The 27,340-nt window shown below is 40.6% G+C and overlaps 1 protein-coding gene across 9 annotated transcripts in view; it reads left to right on the top strand.

The window, feature by feature from the left end:
• The window catches only part of Foxp1 (forkhead box P1), a 414,133-nt gene that overhangs the window by 16,128 nt on the left and 370,665 nt on the right, over positions 1 to 27,340 (top strand). Inside the window, exon 1 of one of the 9 annotated variants that reach the window (XM_074044229.1) lies at positions 9,388 to 10,875. The exons of the other annotated variants lie outside the window; for them this stretch is intronic. The gene's annotated coding sequence lies outside the window, so the exon portion shown is untranslated. Of the gene's footprint in view, positions 1 to 9,387; positions 10,876 to 27,340 lie in introns of those variants that run through there. 9 annotated transcript variants of the gene reach the window in all.

Genomic DNA, 27,340 nt, shown 5'->3' with positions numbered 1-27,340 from the left:
GCTCCAGTCGCCATGATGTCCTGCCTTACCTCAGGAGCCACATGACTTTGGACTGAAACTATGAATGAAAATAAATCTGCCCTTAAGTTGTTTATCTCAGGTGTTTTCTTACAGCAATGAAAGACTAACACACTTGGGTTATGATATATAAACTTCCTCTTTTGAAAAACCAAGTCTCTTATGACAAAGACACATGGCTAAGGATGGGTAAAAACAAGATCTAGTTGACTGAATGACTTTCAGACCATCTTCAGAATGAGTTCGGCAGGACAAAAGGATGGGTGGAGAGCCAGAGACATGTAAAAGTTAAAATATAGGGATTAGCCATCATCTCTATCCTCTCTGCCCTCAAGAAACAACTGCCAACGTGTTGGAATAAAACATTCCAGCTCTAGCTAAGATCCTCTTTAACTTCTCTTCGCATTCTTCAGAATGAAATTACATCAGGAATTTGGAATACCTCATTCTGTGCTGAGTTTTATACATCTACTTATACAGATAGCACTTTTGGAGAGGGTCATTGAATTTACTAGTATCAAACTATATTTTCTCCTAGCTACTTTGTGGTGTTCTCATGCAACCACGAGTCTGAGAAAGGCTTGTTATTGCCATATATAGATCAAACTTATACTGCTACAATTCTACATGGTGTTCTCCCACTGGACAATTAATTGTGTTTATTCACTGCATTGTGGGTAGACATTTGTCTACCCACAAGAACCTGCAAAACCATGTTTGACATGCATAAAAATTTCTTTAAATACTGAGGAGAATCATGAGGACCATTAAGTGTACTTACTCACTAAGGCTTATTGACCCCCTGTTCAGTGTTCCTGCCACAGCAAAGGTGGAAGATGAATATGTGACCTGCCTCCCTTCCCTTGGGGAGTTAACAGTTGGGGAGAAGGAGAAGGGGCAAGCAGTTCTGTGTTCCAGAATTAACTATGTGTTCCATCCAGCCTGCACTTGGGCCCTACAGAGGCCCTAATGGTTGACTTAGGACCTGGGATCCCTTTGTAGAGAGAGGTACTTCTATGTTGATTGAACTGCAGGATCCTGGTCCTTAGTTACAGGTTATAGGAAGACTTAGAAGAGGACAGTGTCAAGCCAGTCTAGACTGACAGCAGAGCTCCCTAGACATGACTGTGAAGCTTGTTCTGTACACAGGCCTGTTTTGTGTCCTCTCCACATCACTCTGAAGATGCTCACAGAAGCCCAGAGAAGAATGATCAAAGCTGTAGCCAAGTAAAAGAGAGAAAAAGACGAAACAAATACAAGCAGATGAGGAAGGGCCTGGGATAGGACAAGTCTTTGAGCTGCTGCTTCTCATCCTGATGTGTGACATGCAGGTCTGTCCTCTTGTGCCTGACACATTCAGGGACAAGGCAACTTTTTTTAGTTAGTATGAGAAATAGCACCCACACCAACCTGTCCCCTCCTTTGGGAGCAGCCTCTCCCTCTATCTTTTATCATTCCTCCCCATCCATCATCTAAAAGGGGCAAGAATGTAAGTTCCAAATCAGAATGGATGCCTGTTTGCTGTCTTGGTCTATTTTCAAAACCCTTTTTGGACTTTTGAACCTGTTAGTGCCCAGGGGCCATGTGCACAGGAGTTGATAAATACAGATCGTGTTGGTGCGTGGACAGTTTCCCTCCTGTGGAACTAGAGAAGCATGTGACTAGCAGAAAAGCTTCCCTTAGAAAAAGTGAAATTGTAAATGTCACAGTTTTAGAGTGAGAATAGGGGGATGTCCATGGCTAACAGAGTCATCCTTAGAGGTAGGACAGACCCACAACCCAGAAAATTAAGCTGAGAGCACACAGGCAGGCATATTTGGCTAAAGACCTGTCCGTTTTTGTGCAGTGCAGAATTCCTCTCCCTCATGTCTTCACCCAAAGTCTCTGTTTATTACTGACTTTGTGTTCTGCCTTTGTCTAGAATTGCCACTTTCAGATGCCTACCCAAGTTCATTGAAAAATGGGAAGAAGTTCTCCCCCTAATCAGTGTGTAGCACTCACAAGAACATTCTTCTTTTTAGACAAAGCTTCTGGAAAAAAAAAAAAACAGCTTCTTTTATTTTCCAGATATCTTTTGAAAGGCTGGGGGTTTTGTATCCAAATAAAAGTAAACAAGAAAAACATAATTATAACCTAAATTAATAAAACAGAGAAAATCTGCGCCTATTTATAAACATTCAGTCCAATCAACCACTTGGGTTTTTAGAGTTCATGGAAAAACGGAAATGGTTACATTGCCTTTATGACAGTCCTGGGTGTAACCAGCCCAGGGGTTCCACCAGTTATCATATTGACAGCAGAATTCTTCATGTACTTGGCAGAATCATTTTTCCTCCCAGTTCTGGGGTTTGAATTTAGGGTTTCATGTGTGCTAAGTAGTAAGACAAGTGTCTTACTACTTGAGCCGTATGCTCAACCCTTTTTACATTAGCTTATTTTTCAGGTAGAGTCTTATGGTTTTCTTTGCCTGGAGCTGGACCATGATCCTCCTACCTCCTGCCTCTAGACTATCTGGGAGTCAGGTGTGTCCCACCTTTACCCAGCTGAAAATCTTTTTTTTTTTTTTAAAGAATGAATTCATTCCCTACATCCGCCCAGGAAAACCTGCACTGCCAAGTACAAGGTGAAAAGTAAAAGCTTATTTATTTAAAAAAAATAGCTTATTTAAAAATAATAGTCACAGTTGTTAACATTACATTAATTAGATTTGGCATCACTGTTTCAAGTTTCAACTTTTTGTTTGCTTCCTTCTGAGGAGATTAACAGGTTGATATTGAAGATAGTAGGAATTTGTTGACTATCTGTCCAACTAATAAATGGAGAAATTTTTAAGTGACTCCTGGAGTCATTGGTAGAGTCTCATATAGAGATTGTTCAGTAAGATGAAGGTTGTAAGAGGTGGCAAAGTTAAAGTGGCTGACATGCAGAATGACTTGTCCTTGTTAAAGTTTGACCACAATGCCTCTGAGTCATTGTACTTCCCTATCTCAGGTGTGTACTTACCTATCTCAGGTGTGTGTGTTTTAAAGGTGGCGACATGGTGAGAGGCAGTTTCATCATACTGTGCTCAGGAGGCCCTAGGTCCAAGCGATTCTCCCTCCCCCTTCTTCATCCTGGTGTTCAGTTGTGTTTTGCTCAGGGTAGATGTTAGAGCTAAGGTCTTCCTGGCATCAGGTTATTCAATTTTTATGGACTTTAGAGAAACTCATAAGGTTTTAGAACTTTCAGAATACCCAGATAACTTCTGAGGTTGAGCTTGAATTTCTTATTCCTAAACTAGTTGAGGATGGAGGGATAAGAAAGGGCATATTGTCTGCCTTTAAGGAGACTTACCTTTTCTCAAATCTCACAGCCTCTTTCTTCACTAGTTAGGATCCTGTTAGAGAATAGACCCTATCGTGGGCTTGTTCCATTCCTATTGGAGTGTGTATGAATGTGTGTGGATGTGCACACACACCTATACACAGTCCACAGACACATGCATGGACTGTGTGATGTGTGTGTACATGCATGCATACATCTATGGTTGCTAAATTTTCCAATCCCAAATTACTCAAGTTTCTTTCCTAACACAAAAAGTCACTTCCACCAACAGTTGAAAAATAAATATTATAATCAGTGAGGCATCACAAATAACTTTTATGTCTAAATCAAGCTATTAAATGCTTTTTTATTTTTAAGTAGATAGGGGAATAAAATAGCTGCATAGTTCGTAAAGTGGTATGCCATTACTGCCTGCTGTGCCCAAGAATTATGCCAGCTTTATGCACTCATGAAGTGAAAGCGGATAAGAGCTGTGATCAATGTATTATCCTATATTTCTTATTGTGCATTATATTTCCTTTCTGAGCACCTTTGTAGACTAAATGGCTACTAATGACATAATTACAATTGTTTGTCACCTCCATAATGCGTGATTTCCTATCTGATCATGAAGATGTAAGTTAGATAAAGGAGGAGTTTTGGCAGGAAGACAAAGTACCGTGATTTATTAACGGCCAGATGTGGTGGTTAAAAGCTTTTCTATAGGAGGCTCAATTGAGTGATGTGAAACGAGAGTGGAATCACTCTGCACCCCAGCCTGGGGTTTGGGTGTGAGTGACACAGTTGCTTGTGGAAGCATGACAACTGAGCCACATGTCTTATTGGTGCATACAAATTTTATGTTGGAATTTACACAGGGTGTGAAGGATTCGCGTTAGCTTATACCAGCAAAGTAGGTGTTTAAAGGAAACTAATGAGACCAAAGTGCTGGTGATATTTTCAATTTGCTTCGTGCTTCATAGCAAGAACCGAAATATCTTAGGTTTCTGTCTAGTTTCAAAGAGGGAAAATCCCAGCACCGTTGAACAGAAAACGAGAGCGGTTAATGTGAGGATTCAGAGCAATCAGAAGAAGCGAGTGCAGACACGACCTGACCTAAACACTGTTGACATGCATATTGTGCACGTGGACTCGTCGAGTATACAGTCAGATCAGACAGATGCTTCCAAGGAAAGAGGCACAATTTCTGGTTTTAGTATTATTTGCACAACAAAGCTCTGTTAAAATAATGTCAAGACCCAACAGTGACAGAAGCTATGAGAGAGAGTTTTGAAAAGTGTTTTCAAGCTTTTGAAGGAAGAGAATAGAAAAAGAAGAATATCAACATATCCCAGGGCTAGTCTGTGATCACAAGGTAGAAGTCTATTTCTCTATTCTTCTCCTCCCCTCCCCTCCCCTCTCCTCCCCTCTCTTCCCCTCTCTTCCCCTTCCTTCTCCTCCCCTCTCCAGTCTTCACTTATCTGTTCTTCCTTATCTTCTTTTCTGTGCCTTCTCCCTCCTTGCCTCACTGCCCTGCAAAATTTTTTGTGGAGGGAGTTACAGGGTGGGATGGAATACATACAATATGGTTCTAGGAACTGCAGTTGATAGGAACTTTCCTCTTCCAGTGTGGGTAGAAAATTTATTTTAAGTAGTATACATCAAAAACATGAGGACATGATATTCTGTAGACTAACTTTGTGACCAGAAGAGTTTTGGTGGCCCTCCTTTTCCTCTGAGCTGGAAATGTGAGGTCTCCCTATTACTGGCTCTCAGTGTACCTCAGACTTAGCAGCTTTTGTAGAATTACAAGAGTTTGTGATTATGTGTGTTATTTGTAAGGTTTCTTGTTTAATGCTTACTTCCTTGTGTCTAGTCTGTAAGTTCTAGAGAGACAGGAAGTGAGTCCCCAAGGCCTATCACATCACCTGGCACACAGTGTACATTCAAAAAGTATTTATTAAATAGATCAAAAGAACCCAATGGACCAGTAACCTGCATTCAGTTCAGTATACCCCACGGAAAGCACTAGCAAAAAAGTTTTACAACTAGATAAAACTTCCCCAACTTAGCAGTAACTGCTTTTCCTCAGAACAGATGGAGTGGTTTAGATGGCTTTTTTGTTGTTGTTTGGGGCTTTTTTTGGGGGGGGGGTTGAGGGTCTTGCGATGAATCCCAAGCTGGCTTTGAACTTGTGGTACTCCTGCCTCTGCCTCCTGAGTGTTGTGATCAGAGGCATGAGCAACCATGCCTGGCTTCACTGATCCTTTCTCCATCGTTTTGCAGTTTGGAGCTTTGCAGTCCAGTTAGCTCTGATCCCTTCCAAGTGGATTTTTGCCTCCCAGACAGCCATCATGCAATTCCAGGGACTGCCACTTGGTGGCCTGTCTCCAACCCTCAGATAGTTTAAAGCATGAAGCCAGAAAGGTACAGAAGCTTCCACCTCACCTCAACTCTGTCTCTTCCATTTAAAAATACATTCATTGAACCTTATAAAGTATAAACTGAAATACACGGAGTTTCATAGAAATAAAACAGTTAGAACCAGAGCTGTCTTCACGGTCCTACAACCTGCCCATTCTCCCCACACTGTGCTCAGAAGGGACCTGCATGTGACTTAATGTTGTGCGGCAGCTTTCTTAAAACCTTTGAGCAAGGGATCTCAAATTTTCTTTTTTCCCCAGGACCTACCAATTATATAGTTGGTGTTGCCCATCGGTGTGTATTCTCTCTGTCATTGCAGTCATATGCAACTTCTAGGTTACTGCTGTTTCTTCTCCAGCTAGAATTGGTGTTACTGAAAGGTGGTTGCCTCAGGCTTGATAATCCCTGACCGTGGCTCTTAGAAAGGCCTTATTTTATGCTTGGTGGCCAGCCTGTCCTCATGGGACACAAGCTTTTGGGCTTTGTCTCAGACCTCCTGGATTGAATCCTGGCTCCCCAATTGGGCAAATTGCTTCACCTCTCCAAGTCTGTTTATAAAGTGGAGGTGAGAATGGTGTGCCTACCTGCTAGGCTTGAGGTGGAGATAAAAGGAGACAATCTGAAACAGGCTGCCCAGGAGCCTGGCTCTAGGTTGAGCATTGAGTTGCAATCACTGGGCTTCAAATTTCTGGTTCCATTGGCACTCATGGAGCTTCCATTGGAGCTGCTGAAGACTTGCATGCTTTAAGGCCCTTACTTGTCAGCTTATGTGGAACCAGGCCCTGGAGCTGAAGGTAGACTGGACTCTGAGTCTTGACTCTGCTGTGCTCATTCCTTCCTCCTCACTGTTGCCCTGGCTTCTCTCTCCTCTCCTCTATGCTTCCTCCTTGATGTCAGGTGATTAATTAACATGGATAGGGCTTGTGTAACTAAACTGTGTATTTTGTAACCCATTTCTGTTTCCCCATGGTTCAACCATGCTTCTTGCTTGATATATCATTAAAGGAGCCAGCCACTTTTCTACAGAGCATTTAAAACACATTTTAATGTGGGCCAGTCATTCATAACACAAGTTCCTCTCTCCCCATTCACACAGGAAATTGCAAAACATTGACCATATGAAAGGATTTCACATTCCTGGGGAGGAAGAATGCATTATTGGGGACTGGTGTGATGTGGGGTATGATTCGTTTACTCCTTTAGCAGTTGCACGGTGAAGACTTTCTGTGTGCCAGGCAGTGGGTGAAATAGAACTGGTAAGAAGGCTACCAAGAACCTTACTGTTGTTACTGCTGATACTCTCTGGGGTATACCTTTGGAACTAGGAACAAAGAGCAGTATCAGAGACAAGTCAGTGTGTGGTACAACCAAGTGATGGTGAGAGAGTGCCCTTGGGCCACTTTAGATGGGGAGACTGGGAAGACATCTTGGAGGAGGTGATGACTGAAGCCTAAATAATGAGAAAGAGGTAGCCTGGAGAAGCCTGGGGCATCAGTGTTCTAGCCGTGGGGAACAACAAGTGCTCAGACCGTAAGGTAGGAGGGACTGAGAAACAGAAAGCCAGCCAGTGTGACTGGCCTGGGTATGCAAGATGGAGTGTGCAAAGACTCCAGGTAGGAGTTACTTGGGGCCTGATTTTGTAGCCTGTACACATCCTGGTCTTGTGATCTCTCAGTTTGATTATTCTAGCTGTTTTCTTTCCTTTTCCTCATTTTTATTTTGTAGTATTCCAGGGTCTACAAGTGCTCTAGCCCTTTTGCTTGTGTTTTGGCTTTGAAATGGGGTCTTGCTAACTTGGCCTATAGTGTCCTTGAGAGAGTGTCCCTATCTCCTGAGTCATGCGCCAGCATGCCCAGCTGTTCTAGCTAGTTTCAAGAATCTGTTCAGTCATAAGTAAATAATTCTATCGTGAAGCTGTCTCCAGGTATTCACTGGGGGAGGAGCAGTAGGTGATTTTGCCTGGATTATCCAGGTCACTTTTCTAATTAAGAAGCAAACTACTGACAGGAGCACTGGAATTAGAGTCCCAAATCACATCCCAAAACATCTGGGAGAAGTCATTTCGTTCCCACAATGAGTCATTTCATCTTAAGGCTTTTGATGCCTTTAGCACAAGGTTGGTATAATCATGAAATGACTTGGGTTGTGTAGCAACTGGTTGATAAATGCAGAATTCTATGTAAATGGGGTGTACTTGTTATTGGTAATGCCTCAGCTCATCACTTTGCCTCCTAAAATATCTAATTTTAAAATTATAAACCATGCACCTCTTTTATGTCACTGTTGGAGAAATCTCGTCAACAAAATCATGATGAACAAATTCATGTTCCCAGATACAAATTCTCACTCACGGGTCATGTGTTTGATTGATCAGATGGCCACTGCAAATTTGTGTTAATGGAATTCCTTCCCCAAGGTCTCTTGTCTCTTAGCTGGAATGGATTTGAAATAAGGAAAGGCTTACAAAGGAGGGCTCACTATTGGTGTCTAAAAATCTGTAACTAAAGACAACTCTCAATTGCTCTTATGAAACAAAAATCCCTTACCTCCAGAAGTAACCACTGATTGCAGTGGTGTTAAGCTGATGGATCCGAGCAAGTCACATGCTTTTCTTTGGGACCTGGTAACTCTTGGAGAAATTTGTGCCACACAGTGGAGGTTTATGACGCAGGGCTAGGCTTCTTGTCTCCCTTCGATTCCCAGGATTCCTTGCTCTGCCCAGCAGGGCATTTGTATTATGTCAGAGAATCAGATGGGTACCAGAGTCCATCAGTCTGGTTCTCCAAAATCGGTTCTCAGGAGCCATGTAAAGGGCCCTAGGCATCTGCATTATAAAATCTTGACGCTTCTTTCATTTCAGGGCCATCCCTTACAAAGACTGTCTCGGAATACTAGAAGACTTTATTGTTAAGTTTTAGAGAATTTTGCATTCTGCTTAGAAATCATTTTTGAGTTTTATTATAACATTTACTACCAGTGGTGCTAATTATTTTAAATATGACCCTGGAAATGGGCTATGTCAGCTTGAAAAGACTATTTTTAACAGAATTTGGTTTTAAAGGCAGGTTTTATAGACATTATAGTAATACCATTGTTATCTAATTAGCATCTACTGCGTAAATGTACATGATATTAGAGAAGCAGGTATACATAAAATTATAAATTGTGACATTTTATGAGTTTCTTTTATCATGAGTTTTATACAGTCATCATTACTTAACAGTGTGAAATGTGGCCTTAGACATTACATCATGTGAAGACCAGGAGACAGAGAAAAAAAAAAAAAAACAACAAAAAACCTGAGGATCAATTTTTGATTATAATAAAGTTTTAGTGTGAGGCATTTCTGAATATGTGTCATGAATATGAGTCATGAATTTCACACCAAACCTCTGACCTATTATGATTGTGTTTCAACTTCAAGGGGGTTTCAGTATTTAAAATTTAAACCTAATTCTAAGGTTTCAAAATGATTCACATTCAAATCTACTTTTATGTTTTGTAATTAAATAAGAAAATATCGCTTATACCTATATTTTTACTATTCTTGGACATAGTATAATTATTTCTTTAATTTCACCAATAAAATAGCCCATTTCTTCATTAGTAAATTACAAGGCTATCTCAATAAAAAAAATTAGTTTGAATGTAGCTTGCCATCTCAAACAGTCATTTCACTTTGGAATTTTCTTTTTCTTTTTTTACCACTTTCATTAGTTCTTTTTGTAAAATGTGAAGATACTTTCTAGGTAAATTAATCCCTTCCAAGCTGTAAAATAACTTCCTTTTTGGAAAGCGTTATTAGAGACTTATTCTTTATAATCTTAAATACCACTTATGTTAGAGTGAACAATGCGTGAAAAAATTACACTAGTTAAAGAAAGAATGATTACGACCTAGGCCAAGTGCAATGTAATTACGTGTTCATGGAAAAGTGAGCTTTCTATTGGGAAAAGCATGGTATAGGTGCCCAAGAAATTTCCAAAGTTGAAGTATTTTTGTAAATTAGGTTGCTCCTAGTTAAACAGGTGGCTTTAAAGGCTGGTTTCACTGTTGTTTTAATCATAGTTTAGTTACCATGGAGAAATATGCAAGTTAGCATTTATACACAGAAGTGAAATTTATGCTGCATAGATAATAGCCTAAATTTAGCTCGTTTTAAGTTTACCATTTCCTTTTTTTTTAACAAAAAAAAGAATAATAATATATCCCCTGTATCCATTAACAAGTTAATTCCTTTAAATGCTGCTATATTTTTAGATAATTTCTTTCCTTCAGGATCACCACACACCTCTCTCAACGTGACTTCTTCCAGAACTGAGTGTCACGAAGCATGCTACATCTGATTTGAACTCATTGTGTCGCCCTAGGTTTAATAAAAGAGTTCGCCAAGTTTAACCAGATAGGAGGCTAAAAAGTAATGTCTGGACACATGGCATCTAGTTGGGTTTTATACAGGACTGTTATTTCCTACTGTAAATCTTCAGAAAATATATATGCCAGGAAGACCCGTCTGATTCCACAGCTCTGATTGTTACCTAAGGCAAATTCTGAGACAGTTCTCCCTCACGAAGTCTTTTGATCTTAATATCCCCCTTCACTGGGTGACAGATTTTTCACCCTGAATTAAGATGTTCTTCTGTGTGGAATCCAGCACCCATGAGCTGCTTTTTCTGCCAGTTTTTTTTGCCCAATACCTCAGGGTGAAGGCTAAGTTTCAAGGACAAATGTAATAAAGTGTCCTGATCCAATGTGAGGTCTCCCAGCACGGAGAGAGAGCAGCAGATCCCTTTCAACACCAGCTGTTCTCACAGATTCAGATTGCTGCAGTGAAATTTTCTTAATATAATTCAGGAAGCTCTAGAGAATTCTCCAAAACAACTGTGCCAACAAGGAAAATGTTGAATTTTTCATCAGCTGCCCAATGCTGAGAGTTAGTGGGCAATCCGTTCATTCATGACCAGATGTTCAGTGTAGTACGCTCTGCAGTTAACTTGAACCTTGTGGCCTGTTTACCATTGGCTGCAAGGACGTTGGCAGCAACCTAGCATTGGAGAATTGGGGCCTGCACAAGCAGAAGACCGAAGTGTGTGTCTGTGGCTTCCTGGTTTTCACCAGCGACCAGACAAGGTAGGGAGTGGTGACAGAAATGAACGATATCACATCAATCATTTTGGAGGCCGGGGAGAATTTGCTCTGTGATTGTGTCTTAGGGGAACAGTCAGCAAATTCTTACACTCCTTTTTATTTGGGAAGAAAGGCGGCCTTTGTGTAGTTGGAGAGGTTGAAACCTGTGTCTAAACCATAAAACTTTTTGTGGTGGGGGCATCAGGCATGGGTGGTTAAGACAGAAAGAAAAAGGTTTCTAATTTTAAAGTGGAGGAAGCCAATAAAGTTGACTCTTAATATCAGAATCTTACTAGGTCCAATCTAGAATTGGAAATACGTGGTATTTTTGCTTTTGGCAAACTTTATTATAGGTGAGAACATTTCCATCTTTCATTTATACAGTTCACCATTTCCTTCATATTCACGTGTTGATTCCATGACATTTCTGTGAGCTGTTCTAAGTAGTAGTGTTTAGGGGAGGGGGGGAGATTTAGAACGAGCAGTTTGGTTTTTCTGCTTTGGAAAGGATTCTTCTTTGAAATCATGAACTCTATTTGCTTCTCAGTATGCAGCAGGCCAGACATGGGGTGGAGGAGGGGACGGCTGATCACATGGAGCCAGAATCAGGTGGACGAGTCTTCTTTTCCCACGCAATGGGGCACTGCACAGTGATGCTAACTACTTACTTCAGAGCAATATGGACAAAGGAAATTTACAGGTGTTTCTTATCCAGCGATTTTGAACTTGGGAGTTAAAATGGTGCCCTCCCAACAAGAAGTTAACCTTGGTTTACTTGTAACTTTACAGAAATGATCAGGGATATACCTTCTACTCTGGGGATCCTTAGGGTGTTTTCCTATCCCCTACATTTCCTGACTACCCCTGGCACATCCTTACTGAGGGGCCCAAGGCTGACTGGGAGGCTCATTTGGGGAGCTCCTTACAGTCCTGCTGCTTGCCTTGGCAGAGCTGTCTGCCTTTGGTTTACAAGGCTGCATTTCCTGCTCACAGAGAAGGCGGCTTGCCTGCTGCATCAACAGAGGGACCTTTCTGACAACTCCACTCAAACCTGAACCTCACTGGCCCTCAGGACCTCAGTGAAGAAGTCTGTGATGCATTTATCTGAGTGATTTTTTTTTCTTTTATTCTGCAAAGTCCCTTGGCTTGTTGACTTGGGAAAAAGAGGCTGTGAATGATAGCAGGTCCTGCGTGGGTTGCTGGGACACAGGTGAAGGCATGGCGCTGTTTGCCTGGATGCTGATTGCTGATGGGAACAGGAGGACCAGTTCACAGTAGCTCTGACACCACTGTTACCTTGCCGCCGTCCCCTCCAGCTGCTCCGAGCCCTTCCGTGCCTTCGCCATGCACACAGTTTGTTCTTGGGTGTGAAAGCAAACAGTATTTGCGTTGGCAGCCACTTCTCTTTCAGTGGAGTTTGCTGCCTCGGCAAGAAACCACAGCGTGATCTCTCTGCCGCCAAGGCTTGCACTGGCAGGACGGCCTTTCCCACGTTTCCTTGCTCGAAGGAAACAGATTTTTTGAAAAAAAAAAAAAAAAAAAAAATTTTTTTTTTCAAAGACCAAATGCCAACCTTTAACAGCTGGAGTTAGTATATAATTTATGGTTTTTCACTTTATGTTCTTGTGGATGTATAAAAATGAAAAATGCACAATTATTTTTAAATTATGCAAGTTTTTGCAAAAAAAAAAGTGATTAAAAATAGACCCTGTGTTACGAAGAATTCAAGAAAGTCATTGTTATCCAAACAGGTATTCTCAATTACTCTGTCTTTAATGGTTTTTAATTGTTATAATTTACTCATAGTCTATTGTATCTCACAAGAGGAGATGCCTCTGAAAGCTCTTTGTTTTTCCTTTGAGAAATAAGTAGGAGTTTGTTCATTTGAACCTCATCAGTTAAATTTTTTTAATTTAATTTATTTACTTCAATTTTTTTTTAATAGCCTGTCAGCATGTTAATCCTTACTTTGGGTAACCCTTATTGTCATAGCACTTCTAGCAGCAAAACAGTGTCAGACCTGCTACCTGCCAAGGTCATGCCCTTTGTCTGGAGAAACCTGTAGGCCTTTTTTAGCTATAGAGGCTGCCTTTTAAAAGGCTACCTCAGTTTTCCTTCTGGTAAAGTTTATATCCAAACTGTTCACATATGTTGTGATATTCCTGACCACCTGGATGCCTTCCTGAATTTGCACCCTATCCAAATCAGGAAAGGAATGCAATCAGCCAATAAAAAGTGATTGACTTTTACATTATCATTAATACCCAGACAGTAGAGTTTTTTTTTTCTTTTTGGTTTTGCTTGTTAGTTTGATGGAGACCACAATTCTCAGAACTTTTAATAACACCCTCCCTAAGCCGCACCTGTAATTAAAACACAGCTGTAACATATTTGTTTTCCTGGTTTCTCAGAAAATAAAATAGGAAGTGAAAAGGCCCTTGAATTGGTATGGTGTGTTTCTCTGAGAGCATTCAATCTCCATGGTAGATTTAGGGTCAGAACATTAGCTGTGATGAAGAACAGGGGACAGAATTTTTCTTTTCTCTTCAAGGATAGTGGCTGTTAATCATTTTTATCTGCCCGCCTGTAGGCTTGATTAGATTTATTATGTATGCTGCATGTTTATGGCATTTTTATTATATGTTGTTAATTTGTTGTAACTGTCACCGCATTTTTTTTCCTTCTTCCTTTTTTTTTCTCCCCTAAGGACCTTTGAAAGCAACTAAGTGTCAACTGTTAACTTGTGCTGTAGGAAACATCATAGCATATTTTTACTTCAATCAATGGCATAAGAGTGTATAGGTTTAAAAAAAAAAGGGCCAGTGCTGATAATATGTATCTTACTTCACTTACAAAGAATGTTTGCACTTGTGTTCTTTTGAATTCTTCTGCTTTCTGTAGTCAATGCAATGATAGATGTTCCGGTGGATGTAGAGAATGTATGTTTATAAAACGCTTCACTTGAAACCTAGAAGGGTGGGCAGCCGAACACGCACTAAAATGTAATTTTCTTCATTAGTGGAAGGTCAGATCCATCTATCTATCTATGTAGTTTTTAGGTTACTGCTAGGTAAGACAATTAAGCTGTTTAACATTGAGGCTGCTTAAAAAGTCACACAGTAGAATGATGCATTTTAGCACGACATCTTTTTTAGCTCCCAGAATGGATAAGGAATCTGTTAAATATAGAGGCCATTCTTTAAATAAGGCCTATGGTTAAAATTGGGAAGCCGGAGTTAGATTGGAAATGATTTACGAGTAGTCTACAGGACATTAAAAAAAATAAAGTTAGAACAGGAAATCCACTGGCTAGGTTGGCTACAGTAGACCTGAGAATTTTTTACTTTTCATCCTTTTTGAATTGGCTGGATGTATGGGCGATGTGCAGAAACAGACTTTCTGGAAAAGTTGACAGGACTTTTCTTTTTATTGTATGTTCTGGCTTTGGTTTGGTATTGGCATTACAAGCCTCTGACTACAACCCCAGTCAGTTTCTTGTTTTGACAGCTACAAACTTTTTCAGTAACAGAGAACCACCCATTCTCATAAGAACATTAGATGCTGAGATAAAGAGAGGCTGGATTGAACAAGACTTTGGTTTTGGTCGTGCTGTCTGAACATATGGATCCTCAATAAATACCACTTGAAGATGACACATGGGTGTGGTTCCTGCGTTCATAATGTGTAATAATCTTAGAGGCATATGTCACTTTTAAGAATTGTTATACATTTGTTCAGACTACACTGTGAAGTTTATACATTTCTGTGGAATAAACAAGATGATTTCAAAGAGGCAGATTATAGCTAGGCAGTATTAAATCATTTAGGTTGGAGAGGTTTTCTAATAGCTGAAACTTATTCTTATGGTGGCTCATTAAAGCATCAAAAATCCTTATGGGAACAGAAAAGAAATATGATTTAGATGTCTTAAACACAAAATCATTAATTGTTCCAATTATATCAGCATTAAATTAACCAAGAAAAGGTGATATGTTTATTAGCTAGTCATTGACTTGATAAAGTTGATGAAGTTGTTAGCCTTGGTGTTCTAAGGCTAACATACCCTCACTGTGTGCATGAACCATTTATTATTTGATTCCCTCACCTTCTGCCCTGTTCACCACTGATGGAATTTCTGGAAGCAACTTGGAGAAAACAAACGTTCATAGTCAAATTTAAAGTATTGGAAGAAATAAGATCTTTCTTTACCTCCCTGGGAAATTTAAACTGGAGTTGCTAAAAATGAAAACAGTAGATATTTGGGTTAGGAGGAGGGAGGTGGTTTTCTGGCTCATGGTAACTGAGTGAGTAAGCAACAAAACTCAAAAAGCTTGGTGCTTAAGCAGAACAATGAATAATTTCATTTGGCTGATACATAGATCCAACAGAAGAGAGGAGAGCAGGTGGGGAGGAAAGGTAGCCAATACATGACCATAGACCTCACAATCAGGTTAAGAAGTAAGGAATTCATTCAGTAACATTAAGTGATCATTATGACAGGTAAACTTTACTATCAGTGAGACATTAAGCTTACTGGTTAAATTTTTTTTTTACTCCTTAGAGGCATCCGAGGAAGGGGACACTATTGGTCAAACATCCTTTATCTGAAATGCTTGAGTCCCGCAATGTTACAGATTTCACCACTTTCTGGATTTTGAATTTTTGCATAGACTTTACCTGTTGAGTATCCCTGATCTGAAAATCTGAAATCCAAAATGCTCCAAAAACTACAACTTAGTGTACGCTGACATGATATGCAAAAAGTGTCAGATTTCTGAGCAGTTTAGATTTCAGGTTTTCAGATTATGGATGCTCAACCTGTATTGTTATCCAGCAATAACAATTTAGATGAGGAAACTGAGCCTTTGAAAGGGTTTATGATCTTCCCACGGGTCCACAGGGGCGAGAGGGAATGAAGATCTCAAATGAGACTCAATGACTCAAGAGCTATCCTTTTGAAGATTGCCTGCACGGCCAGTGGGTACAACCATGGTGTTTTGAACACAGGAGTCTCTTGGTCAGAGCCCCGGGATTATTCGTCTTTCATCATTTTATAGAGATAGAGTGAGGAGCCCAGATCGGAGGGAGTTGTGATGGATCTGCAGAGCGACAATGAGAGTTATTTCAAGGGGATGAAAAGGCGATGATGGAGGATTCTGAAAGGGACTAACATGTTGGGCCTTTTGGTGTGAAAGACACAGACAATTGGGACATTCAGGTTGGTGTTCATAGCACTTACTGACAGGAGAAGGAGGGCAGGCTGGGAAGGGAAGAACTGGTGTTTGTCAGTCACTTAAGTCACAGGTGTTAATTTCTGGCAGAGTCTTTCTAGAAGATGATGAAATACAGTGAAATGGACATTAGGAAGACAGTTTGGGCTGGAGATGTGGATTGAAGCCACATCTGTAGATGCCAGTATAGACAGAGAGTCTAGTACATTCCATGAGGGAGGAGAAGAAAGAGTAGATGGAGATGGAGACCACACTATAATCAGCCTTATGAGATACAGAAAGATCTTTGTGCACATCGAAGACGACAGATTTGTAGGGCATGCTTCAGACACATAACCATCCATATTCATATTTGTATACATATTCATGTACATATTTATATATGTATTCCTATATACATTCATATGTATTACTTTGTGTATTTGTATATGTATCTTATTTGTGAGCATGCGCTGTTCTCTTCGGCTCCCATATGTATTCTTGGGAGCCTTTCCCACCTCGCTTAGCAAGTGCAGAGAGGGAGGGTAGGGGAGGCGTCAGTCCCGCCCGTGAGAGCCAGCTGGGGAGGATTCTGCTCTGTGTCGCAGCTCGGAAACCGTCAAGGGAAGACGGGGTTGACTTCCAGTGTGGGGAGGTTCAGGCCAACACAGACAATATCGTGCCCCCAAAATGCATTCTAACACATAAGGCTGGCAGCTTTAAATGCTCCGGTACACGTTAAGTGATTTATAGCAGGATTTCACAGAAGTCGGCAAGATTCTCATTGCGTTATGAAATAAGGGGGACACTGTGGTCAACAAACTTGTTAACATTTCATTTGGGGTGAGATTTCTGTCCTCTGTCCATTCATCTGGTGCCCTGTGGATGGGAGCTCATTGCTTCTCTTGCTTTTGCCAGTGAAGGAGTTGGTGAAGACTTCTCTTCCCTATACCCTTTCTTAATCGCTAGTGTGGTTAATAAGGAAGACACTGTGTTCTGTAATGTTTTCTTTTCTTTTTTTCTGCATCCAAAGCAAAGCTGTTTTATTGCTTGGGTCTGTTGGGTGTTATTGATAGAAAAGAGACAGCACCCCTTTCTCTTTATTTATAAGACACCACTGGTTTCCTTTCAGGGTTCTAGAAAGTGTCCTCCTGTATGAGTACCTTCAGGCTTCGGGTGTGATTAGGCACATGACTGTTCACTAACTGGGTAGAATTGTTTGGGACATCTTAAGATTAGAAAGCTTCAGTGGTGCTTTCACTATTCAGGTGGCCAGTGATGTAAAATTTCACACGAACCATTTACAGATGATGACGATGCTCTTTTTGTGAAAATATATTTGAGAGCTTTCTGCAGGTCCTCATACCAGCTTCAACTCAGGATACACTTTACCTTTCTCTTGGGAGTCCCCAATTGGCCCTATTACAGAAGCTTTTGCCATAATAGTTGGAGACGTCATTTGTCAACTGAGGTCACCCTGACTTTTGAGATTCTAATACAATTGGCTTGAGCCTTTATCCTATGCCTTGTGAGACTTCCCGAGAATTCCTGGAGGCTTGGTTTTTATGGTTGGATTTTGGTAAAGGAGCCCTGCAATTCCTACTTTCCATTCCTCAGAGCTGGAAATTAGCACTTTTCCTTAATCTCCTTCCACACATTGCACACACAGCACCGGAGTTTGGGGAGTTGGAGGAATGTTTGCATCAGGGAAATTTGGAATCAAGTGCACTGCAATCTTTTTTTTTTTTATATCATCTAGGCTCAGTTCAGGTGAGCCCCCTGCCTCAGCCTCCTAAGCAGCTGGGGCTAAGGCCCATGCATGGCTCATGGCCTTTGTCCTGGTGGCATGGATTTGCCCATACACCCGTGGCTTGGGAGAGCAGTCTCTCCAGTTCGTGACCTCCAGGTTGCCTGGTTTATCCACCCCACCCCATCTGTCTTCTAGTTTCTCATTGCTCTGCTTTCTGTTACCTACTTGTGTGTCTTGAATCATTAATTTAGCTGTACCTTTCTGGGTGAACATCTTCCAAGCCAGTTTCAAGGTGCCCTGTGCTCTTGACCTTGTTTCCAGCAGCATGTCGAAGAGTAACTGACCCACAGTGAGCAGCTTTTTGCTTGTGTACCCATGCATGGATGTCACTTCTTTCCCCCTCCATCTCTCTCCCCTAAATGTGGCAGAAACAGACAGCTTTGCACAGAGAGACATCTTAGCATTTTCTTCCAGTTTTGGCCAGGTGTACCACACTGCATTCTTTCAACCGCTTCATTTTAATCAAAGTGCAGGCCCTAAATTCTGGCATTTTCCTACTGATACTTATTTTCTTATACTGGACCAACAGTCAATCTCTTGCAAAACCCTCCCAAATTTTAGCATTTTATATGTACCTTTGATCACCCACTCTTCCTTTAAAGTTTTGCACCTTATACAGTGGGTTTATGCATCTACAATTCCCTGTTTAAGGATTCAACCACAGACCGACAATATTTAAAAAAATAAGTCTGTACTGAACTTACACTAATATTTTCCTTGTCATTATTCCCTAAATAGTCTAACATAACAACTGCTTATATGGCATTTATAATATTTTGGGTATTATAAGTCACCTAGAAATGGATTTAAAGTGTGTGAGAAAATGGATTTGGTTCTATGTAAATATTACACCATTATATTAAAAAGTGACTTGAGTATCCATGGACTTTGGTTTCTGTCGGGGTCCTGGAACCCATCCCCCACTAATACCAAGGGATGACTATATGTCATTCTTTAATCAAGTCTTCTATCATAATGAATTTTGTCCTTTCCCCTGGAAATTAAGGATGTTAATGAAATGGTTAAGTGGTGCTTTTGGATGCAGAGCTAGCTGAAAGCATTTGCTGTTAGCCACCTGGAGACAGCTCAGCTCGTCACGTCACTTTGCTGTAATAATGTCAGCAAGCATGGCCATCTTCTAATTAGATGAAGAACATCAGGCAATTTCCTGATGTGGTTATCTTTCATGGTTTGCACAGTCATGCACCTGACCTGGGGTTACAAAACCTCTGAAAATCATCTGCCAGGCTTTAGATGCATGTATATTGGTTAGTTTACCCATCTATTATCTACAGCTAAATGTATAAAAATCAGTTTTTTACTAGAAAAATGCCTCTCAGTGCTCTGATCCAAAAAGTTCATGAAATGTACTTATAGGGTTTGGAGCTGCACTCATGGGGTTTTTCAGTATTTAAGTCAGGACAACTTTAGTTGTACACAATGTCAAGTCCAGTTTAGGCAGATTTCAACAATGTAACTGGCAAGTCCTGATTAGACTGGCTTCAGGAGAGGCTTGATACAGCTCTCACTCTGCTTTTCTTTCTGTGGACTTCACTTACCTCCAGACTGGCCCTATGCACAGTCTTAGGATGATTCTTAGCAACTGGTAGAATTCCTTGAATATGTCAAGTAGGGGAGACAAAGAGAATCTTTTCTTAAGATTCTCAGAAAAATTCTTAGAGCTGTAGGTCCACTCATGGCAGACATATATTGGAGTGTGTTAGTTGACATATCTGGTGTGTCCTGTGTGATGTGTTTTCACCAATGAGGATGGAGTAAAGTCAACTTCCCAAGAATATCATGACTCCCCAACTCTCAGTTGGTCCTTGTTGGAAAGGGTTTACAGGGAAGGATGTGGGGGTGCAGCATCAAACATTCATTTCATCAAACTGTTTTTGTATTTTAAAATGCCTGAAGTTAATTTAGTCATTTACATGAGATAAGACTTCTGGGGTTAACCAAATGTCAAGTTCCTTGGCTTTTCGCCATAAATATTTCAATCTGTGAGCTCTGATTGGCAATTTGGTGGCTGTTCCCTGTGAATTAATTAATTCTTAATAAGTATTAGTTGGTAGACTCTCTTGAAACTGAGTCTCATCTATGTTGGTGGGCGTGCTTAGGACTTAAGGGAATTCCTTGTAGTTAAAAAAAAAAACTGGGAATCTCTCTTCTCAGTCTTCTGAGTCAACAGCAGATTAAGCAAATTTTAATTTACTTAGAAGTGGTGACCAGGTTCCAATGCTGTGTAGAGGTGGAATAATGACATTCTTTTGTACTAGTTTTATTTTCAAAATTTAAAATTCAGCATTTCAAGTCCTTTTGTCTCAGATATGGTAAGCTCTACATTTTAGTAGCATGTTTTAAAAACATTAATCATATGGAAAGAAAAAGATGATGAATTTTAACACTACTACGATAATGTCTATGACTCAACAACAGAAATTGTTGTTAGTGGAACCACCAAAAAACAATTCTGTCTTGGGGGAAAAAATGTGTAGCTGAAAGGCCACAGAAGGGATGCATATTCACTAAGAGTAAAGAGAAGCAAATACGGTGCTGTAAGATTGTTTTACAAAAAGCAACCACTAAAACGAGTATAGTCAAACTGTTGAGACTTCATTGTTAAAGAATAAACATTGTGCATATCAGACACTCATGCGGAAATTGTCATCAGTGGTGATGTGAACTTACTCTAAGATGCAGAAAGTGCATTTTGGAAACATTTCCATCAGAGTGAGAGGAAGCAAAGGAACCTTCTTAGATCATTCTGGATACAACACCAGCATTTTGAAGCCTTTGACCTAGACCCCAGCTGAGTGAGCGCCTTGGCCTTTCACTGTTGTTTTCTTTGCCTGACACAGTGGTGGACCAACTGCTTTCCCTGTTGCCAGGCTAGGAATTCTTGGCCAGCATGTCAGGGTCTTGTGGATGTAAAATAAGAATCTGCCGCTCTCCCCGATGAGGCGGGCCAAGTAGATGTTCTTGGGTGGCCTCTTTGACCTGTCCACTAGGGGTCCACATTTCAGACTCCATTCTGACCTTCGAAGACAGATCACTACATCTGAATGCCTTATTTACATAGTCTTTAGTTTTATGTCTGAACCTGGCCCGCCTGCTCCTGTCTACTTGTGTAGTTTTTCCAGACGTCTCCATCCTTGCGCCTTATTCGTGCTTTTGCTTTTACACGTTCTGCAACTTCGATTCAAATATCACCTGTATTTTATTTGCTTCTCTATCCTTTTGAGAGCCATCCCCCACTTTTTAGAACATAACTTGGTCTCTTTAGAAAGGAGACTTTACACTGTTCCTTAGAAAAGAAGAAGTAGGTCCCGTGGCTTGCTTCAGCTGGATGGTAACCTAAAACGCACACAGAAGGAAGAATGATGGTGTAAACAAGAGCCAGCAGACTGCTCTGTAAAGATCAGGTGGTAAATGCTCTTGACTTCACAAGCCATCCAGTCTCAGTCTCAGCTGCTTAATTCTACCTCAAATCATTGCCCCAAATCAGCCAGAAAGAATTCGTGAATGACTGAGAATGTCACTGTCCCACAAGAAAACTTTTTCTGTGGATTTAGAAGTTGGACTCTCAGGTGTATTGTCCATGTCATGAAATACTACTTTTCCTTTGATTTCCCCCCCAACCATTTATAGTCTGTTCTAAGTTTATGAGCTGTATAAAAGTTGGTAGCAGACAGGGCTTAGCTTGTGGGCCCTAATTTGTGACCTCTGGTATAAACTTCCACCTAAATACCCTTGCCTACTTCTACCTAAGTGGGGGCGGGGGGGTGTGTCTTCTCTGTGTTAAAAATGGACCATCAACCATAAAGAAGAATTAAATTATATTATTTGCAGAAAAATGTATGGAACTACACATCTTCATGTTAAGCCAGGCTCAGACAACCACCATGTTTTCTCTCATATAGAATCTAGATCTGAATTTAAAAAAAGGAACATAAAAGGGATCTATTTGGGGATGGGAACCAGAGGGAGATGATGGTAGGGAGAAAAATAGGGTGGGGGATATATGAGTGAGGCATACTGTATGCACATGAGAAAAAGACATAATTAAACCCATTTTTAAAATTTGTGTCTCATGCTTCTAATCTCAGCTACATGAGAGACGGAGACCAGGAGGATCATGGTTTGAGGCCAGCCTGGGCTAGAAGTTAACAAGATCCCATCGCAGTCAAGAAGATGGGTATAGTGGCGTGTATTACCAGCTAGGAGTGTCTGAGTCTGAGGCTGGCCCAGGCCAAAATGCAAAACCCTGCTTGAAAAATAACTAAAGCTAAAAAGGTCTGGAGGTGTGGCTCAAGTGGAAGAGTGCAAGCATGTGACCCTGAGTTCGAACCCCAATACTGCTAAAATAAAATAAAAAGTTTAAAAGGTGGGGAGGGGACAAGGAAGATAAGAAAGAGTAATAGAGGGGACCTTCCAATGTATCAGGTATTAGTCCAGCACCCAGGTGAGGCTTTGTCCTTCATGGATGGTTGAAATTGGTTTGGAGAGCATTCACCTTCCCCATTACAGTTCCCTGCACTTGTTGCTTGTCCTCCGCCTAACACCTTAGTGTTACAAGGCTGGAACTTCAGGAAACTGCCTGTGCTTATCTGGCAGAGAGAAGCATTTTCTCCTCATCGTCACAGAGGTACGAGAATAAATAACACATCAGTGAAAGCAGGGTCAGAGAAAGGAAGAATTTTCTAGAAACCACCATGAGCAGTGAGGAGGTCAAGGGAAGAAAGAAAGAATAGCTGTTTAAACAATAGAGAAAACACCTGAAAGAAGAAAAGAACCTTTGAGGAAGACGTCTTTTTTTTTTTTTTTTTTTTTTTTTGGTCTTTTCTTTTTTGGTGCTGGGGTCGAACCCAGGGCGTCGTGCATGCTAGGCAAACGCTGTACCACCGAGCTACACCCCAGCCCAGAAAAGAACTTTTGAGACCAGATGCTGGCAAAAACTTATGGATTCCTAACCAAACCATGACTGCCTTTCTGAGTAGTCTCCTAGTGTATTATCAGTGCCTCTCCTGAGTGGTGGCTTCTTTAGTATTTGTGTCATACTCTGTTCCAGAAGTTTCTAACACCAGTATTCCCCCTCCCTGGCAAAAGCAATGAGGAAGTTTAATGACCCAGAACTTTATCTCATTATCACTTTCTGATCATCTTTGTGGATCATCCAACATTAAATCTCTAATAAGGCCATTTTTTTTTGTTTTTCTTGGCTTGTATTAATACCATTTTGCATACAATTTAGATAGGCATGCAGCAGTTTTTTTCTTAACAAAATGCTGCACAAAAGCCAAGTGCTGGTGGCTCATGCCTGTAATCCTAGCTATGGAAGAGGCAGAGATCAGGAGGATCAGAGTTTGAAGCCAGCCTTGGCCAAATGATTCACGAGAACGTATCTCAAAAATACCCATCACAAAAATAGGTCTGGTGGAGTGGCTCAAGTGGCAAGAGCACCTGCCTAGAAAATGTGAGGCTCTGAGTTCAAACCCCAGTGCCGCCAAAAATAAAAAATAAAATCCTGGACATAAAACCAGGACCAGCGTGGCTTTATCTCATAACTTTTGTTAGAAGGAGAGAATGCAAACATTTAGAGGCCATGGTATTCTAATTGTTCTTATAACCAAACCACCAACTTCCAAGGGAAGTTTGCTCAACAGCAGGGAGACATTGTGTTTCACATTCATAGGGGTGACATTCATAGGGGTGACAGTTATTCCTATCACCCGGAAATTAATCAGTCTTCATGTTCCTGGCTCAAAAAGTATTTTTTATTTTGAAGGAGCTTCTTAAAACAAAGTTGTTTTTCCAAGTTGCTGTGGTGTCTAGTGTCAACGTTAACCTGGAGACTTACTATCACGTAAATGAGCTGATATGTTCTGAAGTGTTGGTGGAGGAGTTGTTAAATAATTACCCAAGTTGAGGGAAAGAGATCTGGTTTCCAATTCTGGCATAGTTACTAGTACTCAGTAACTTAGTGACTTTTGGAAAGTTATTTGATATTTCAGGGCTCTGTTTTCTCATTTGAAGAAGGGGGGTATAAAAGTACCCACTTTACTATATGAGCTGAAAATGTCATCGTTTCTCAGCTACCTTTGAGTTAAGTGGGATTATTCAAAAGAGTTCTTAGCACCATATGTGGCACATAAAAATATAATGTTCTCTTTATATGATATCTGTATAGATAAAACATTTCAAGGTATTGTTTTGCTGATTGTCTACAGAGTTTTTTATATCTCAGTTATTTATATATATATTTAACTCTCTGAGACAGCAGTGCTTTACATATTCCTTTCCTACTGTTGACATCAATTTAAAATAATTTTCTCATGTGTAAAAAGGCAGTGTACATGATGTTTAGACACGTAAGGTCAGCATTTGAATAACTGCACATCATTGAGTCTTTGCGGCCCTCCCAACTTGCTTCATGTCACTCCAGCCAAGGAGACATTGACTCACACATTTTAACACCTTATGACACCAATGCAATTGCAGTGGTACACCCCATAGCTATTTAGGGTTCTTGTTTTGGCCCCAGTTTTTATGTATTTGGAGAATGGAAAAGGGTGAGGAATCTATCCTGCATTTTGCTCACTCTCAAGTGTCTATAGCTAGAAGAAATGATTACACATGACAGGTGTCATCTTGGTAATTCTGGGACTTCACTTCTTTCTCTTCAGTCACCTTCTTTAAGTTTCTTGCATCAGTTTCTCCATCTGGAGAATGTACATGACCTGCAGCTCTCTCATTCTAGGATTCTGTGAGATGAAAGAGGACGGTGGTGTGATGCTATTGAAGGATCAAAAGAAAAAGGTTAAAAGACAACTAATCACCAATTTATATAACAAATTGGAAACAGAAGGTGGTGGTATTGGGTCTCTTTGAGCCCTCTATTGGAATGAAGCAAATCTGAGGCACTACTGAGCACTGAAGCCGGTGGGCTTTTAGGGTCACAAGTTCCAGTTTGGTTTATCTAGTAAACAACAAAAGTCAGAATTTGAAACCAGACCTTTTTTCGAAATTTCAGTGATTCCTTAATGATTGACACCATCATAGCTTTTGAGCCTATCAGCCAGTATGCCTGTTGGGTTGAGGGTTGGAATTTCAAGATTCAAGCCAGAACTCTTAAGTCTTACGTCCTAAGGCCGACATATCATTGAAGCAGACTCTGTAAAGGAAGTCTGTGGGGAGAAGAGTCATATTTATGGCATTCTGAGGAGAGAAGCTGTTTCGGTACAGTAGATTTGGGGAGCTCTGCCACCTCCTTCAGCTGCTTCTGGGCCTCATTTACTTTCTGCGAGGTGGGGTTAATCTTACTGTAATAGTTTGTTATGATCTAATGAGAGAGCTCGTGTGAAATGGCTTAGGTGTATTTTGTAATGTCACCATAGCCCACTAGATGACATTCAGTATAATCTTTGCAATCCATTCCTGAGGAGATTTCATCCTCATAAATTCATTCAGTGAGAAGAAGCAAGATGGATGGTCATCTGTTTTATAGAGGGTTCTTCAGCATTTGAGAATCAGAAATTTTAGTTTTCAGTCCACGAATCAGATCCCCAAGCTTGTTTCTTTATTCTGTGTTCTTATCATAGTAATGTTTAGCTTCCTTTGAAGCTAGAAGAATTAAAATTTTTTTTCATCTTAGGACTGGGGGTGTAGTTCAAGTGATAGAGTCCTGCCTATCAAGCACAAGGCTCTGATTTCAAATCCTGGTATCCTCCAAAAGAAAAAAGTGTCATTTTATAAGTTAGCACTCCAGTGTTACCATAGAATAAAAATTCTAAGTCTTCTTTTGTAAAATCATCTCCCCTGCTTGGGCCTTCCAGCTTTGTTTAAATCAATAGCTAGAAGAGAGTGATTTGTATCACATTTGTCTTTTAATAACGTTGTTATTATTTCCAAGTGTGAAACTGGAGTATTTTACTTGGAGAAAGTATTTAATTTCCTTAAAATGTTTCAGCCTAGAATGTCTCCTTGTACTCTTTATTCTTTACTTGGGGATACATCCAAGTCCTCAGATACGGAACATTTAGGACCTGGTTTAGTATGATAAGCTGAGACTTCCCTTGAAGATACATGCTAGCTCTTGCCTCTTTAGACTTTTACATCATCCAAGGAATGATCTGCTTTAAAACTGTAAATGAAAAACAAAAAAAGACACAACAGGTATATGTGTTATTGTGTGACACATGACACCAAAACATGCACCATTTGCTTCTCATATCATCTGTTTAGTCTCTCTGAATTCCTCAGGTAGCTATCAGAAATCAGAAGCTCTCTCCTCTCCTCCTCTCCTCTCCCCTCCCTTTCTCCCTCACTCCCTTCTTTCCTTTCGCCCTCCCTCTTTTTCTTTTCTTTTCTCTTCTTTTATCTTTCCTTTTCTTTTCTTCTCTTCTCCTCTCCTCTCCCCTCCCCTCCCCTCTCCTCCCCTCCCCTCCCCTCCCCTCCCCTCCCTTCTGTCCTCTCCCCTCTCTTCTCTCTCCTCTTTCCTCTCCTTTGCCTTCTATTCTATTCTCTCTCTCTCTGTCTCACTAAATTTACAGCTATCCACCTTCTTACTGATATGGTAACAGATTTGTTTTTCCCTCCTCTTTTAGTCTCAGTGGAGTCTGGTCTAATTTTCTCAGGCATTTTCACTCTTGGTGTGGCTAGAGACTTTCTAAAGTAGATTGGCCAGGAGCTAAGTCTTGCTATACAGTGAACATTTGCATCTGAAAATGACCGGGGGACACAGGAAGAGTTGAAGTCAACTCTGACCCAACATTTACCCTGCCAAGAGTGCCAGGGAAACAGCAGCTGTTTGCTTGCTGTTGGGTGCTGCGGTGTGTGCACCCAGCTCCATGTAAGTGGTATTTGAGGCCAGGGTACCTGAGGATTAAGGACAGCCCTGTTTCTTGGGTATGACACGGTAGTAACTTTTCAGCTTTTTGCTACTTGCAGTAGTTTTGGAGTACAGACACTCCTTGGATTTACTTTCTGACTGCTCTGTTTTATAGACGGAAAATGCTAACTAAAACACTTGCACAAGCCACGTTTGTCCTAATAGCACGTGTACGGAAGCACTTCTGTGTTTTAGTGAAGTCACTCAACTAGATAGCCTTTCTGGCTGCCCCCTGCTAAGAAAGCATTTTAGAAATGATGCCAACCAAGGGAGATTCATTCATTCCATACGTTTTCTAATTTCAAAAAATGTACACCATCAATATTTTTTCTTAATTGAACAGTTTGTTGAACAGACGGGTGCTTTAATTATGGTGGTCTAAATTTACACACATTGCAGTGGTATTTTGCTACATTAATTACCTTACTTGTCAAGAGTAACAGGTAATTACTACATCAACTCACCCTCCTGTAGTAGAGGAAACATAACTTTACTTGAACAGATACAACACACCCCACGCCTCAGTCTTCACTGAAGGATGGCCTATGAGCAGGATAG

Source organism: Castor canadensis, chromosome 10 (genome assembly GCF_047511655.1).
Source record: "Castor canadensis chromosome 10, mCasCan1.hap1v2, whole genome shotgun sequence".
Lineage (NCBI taxonomy): Eukaryota > Metazoa > Chordata > Mammalia > Rodentia > Castoridae > Castor > Castor canadensis.
The sequence above is the reverse complement of the archived record's forward strand: the minus strand, read 5'-3'. Positions and strand labels throughout refer to the sequence as shown.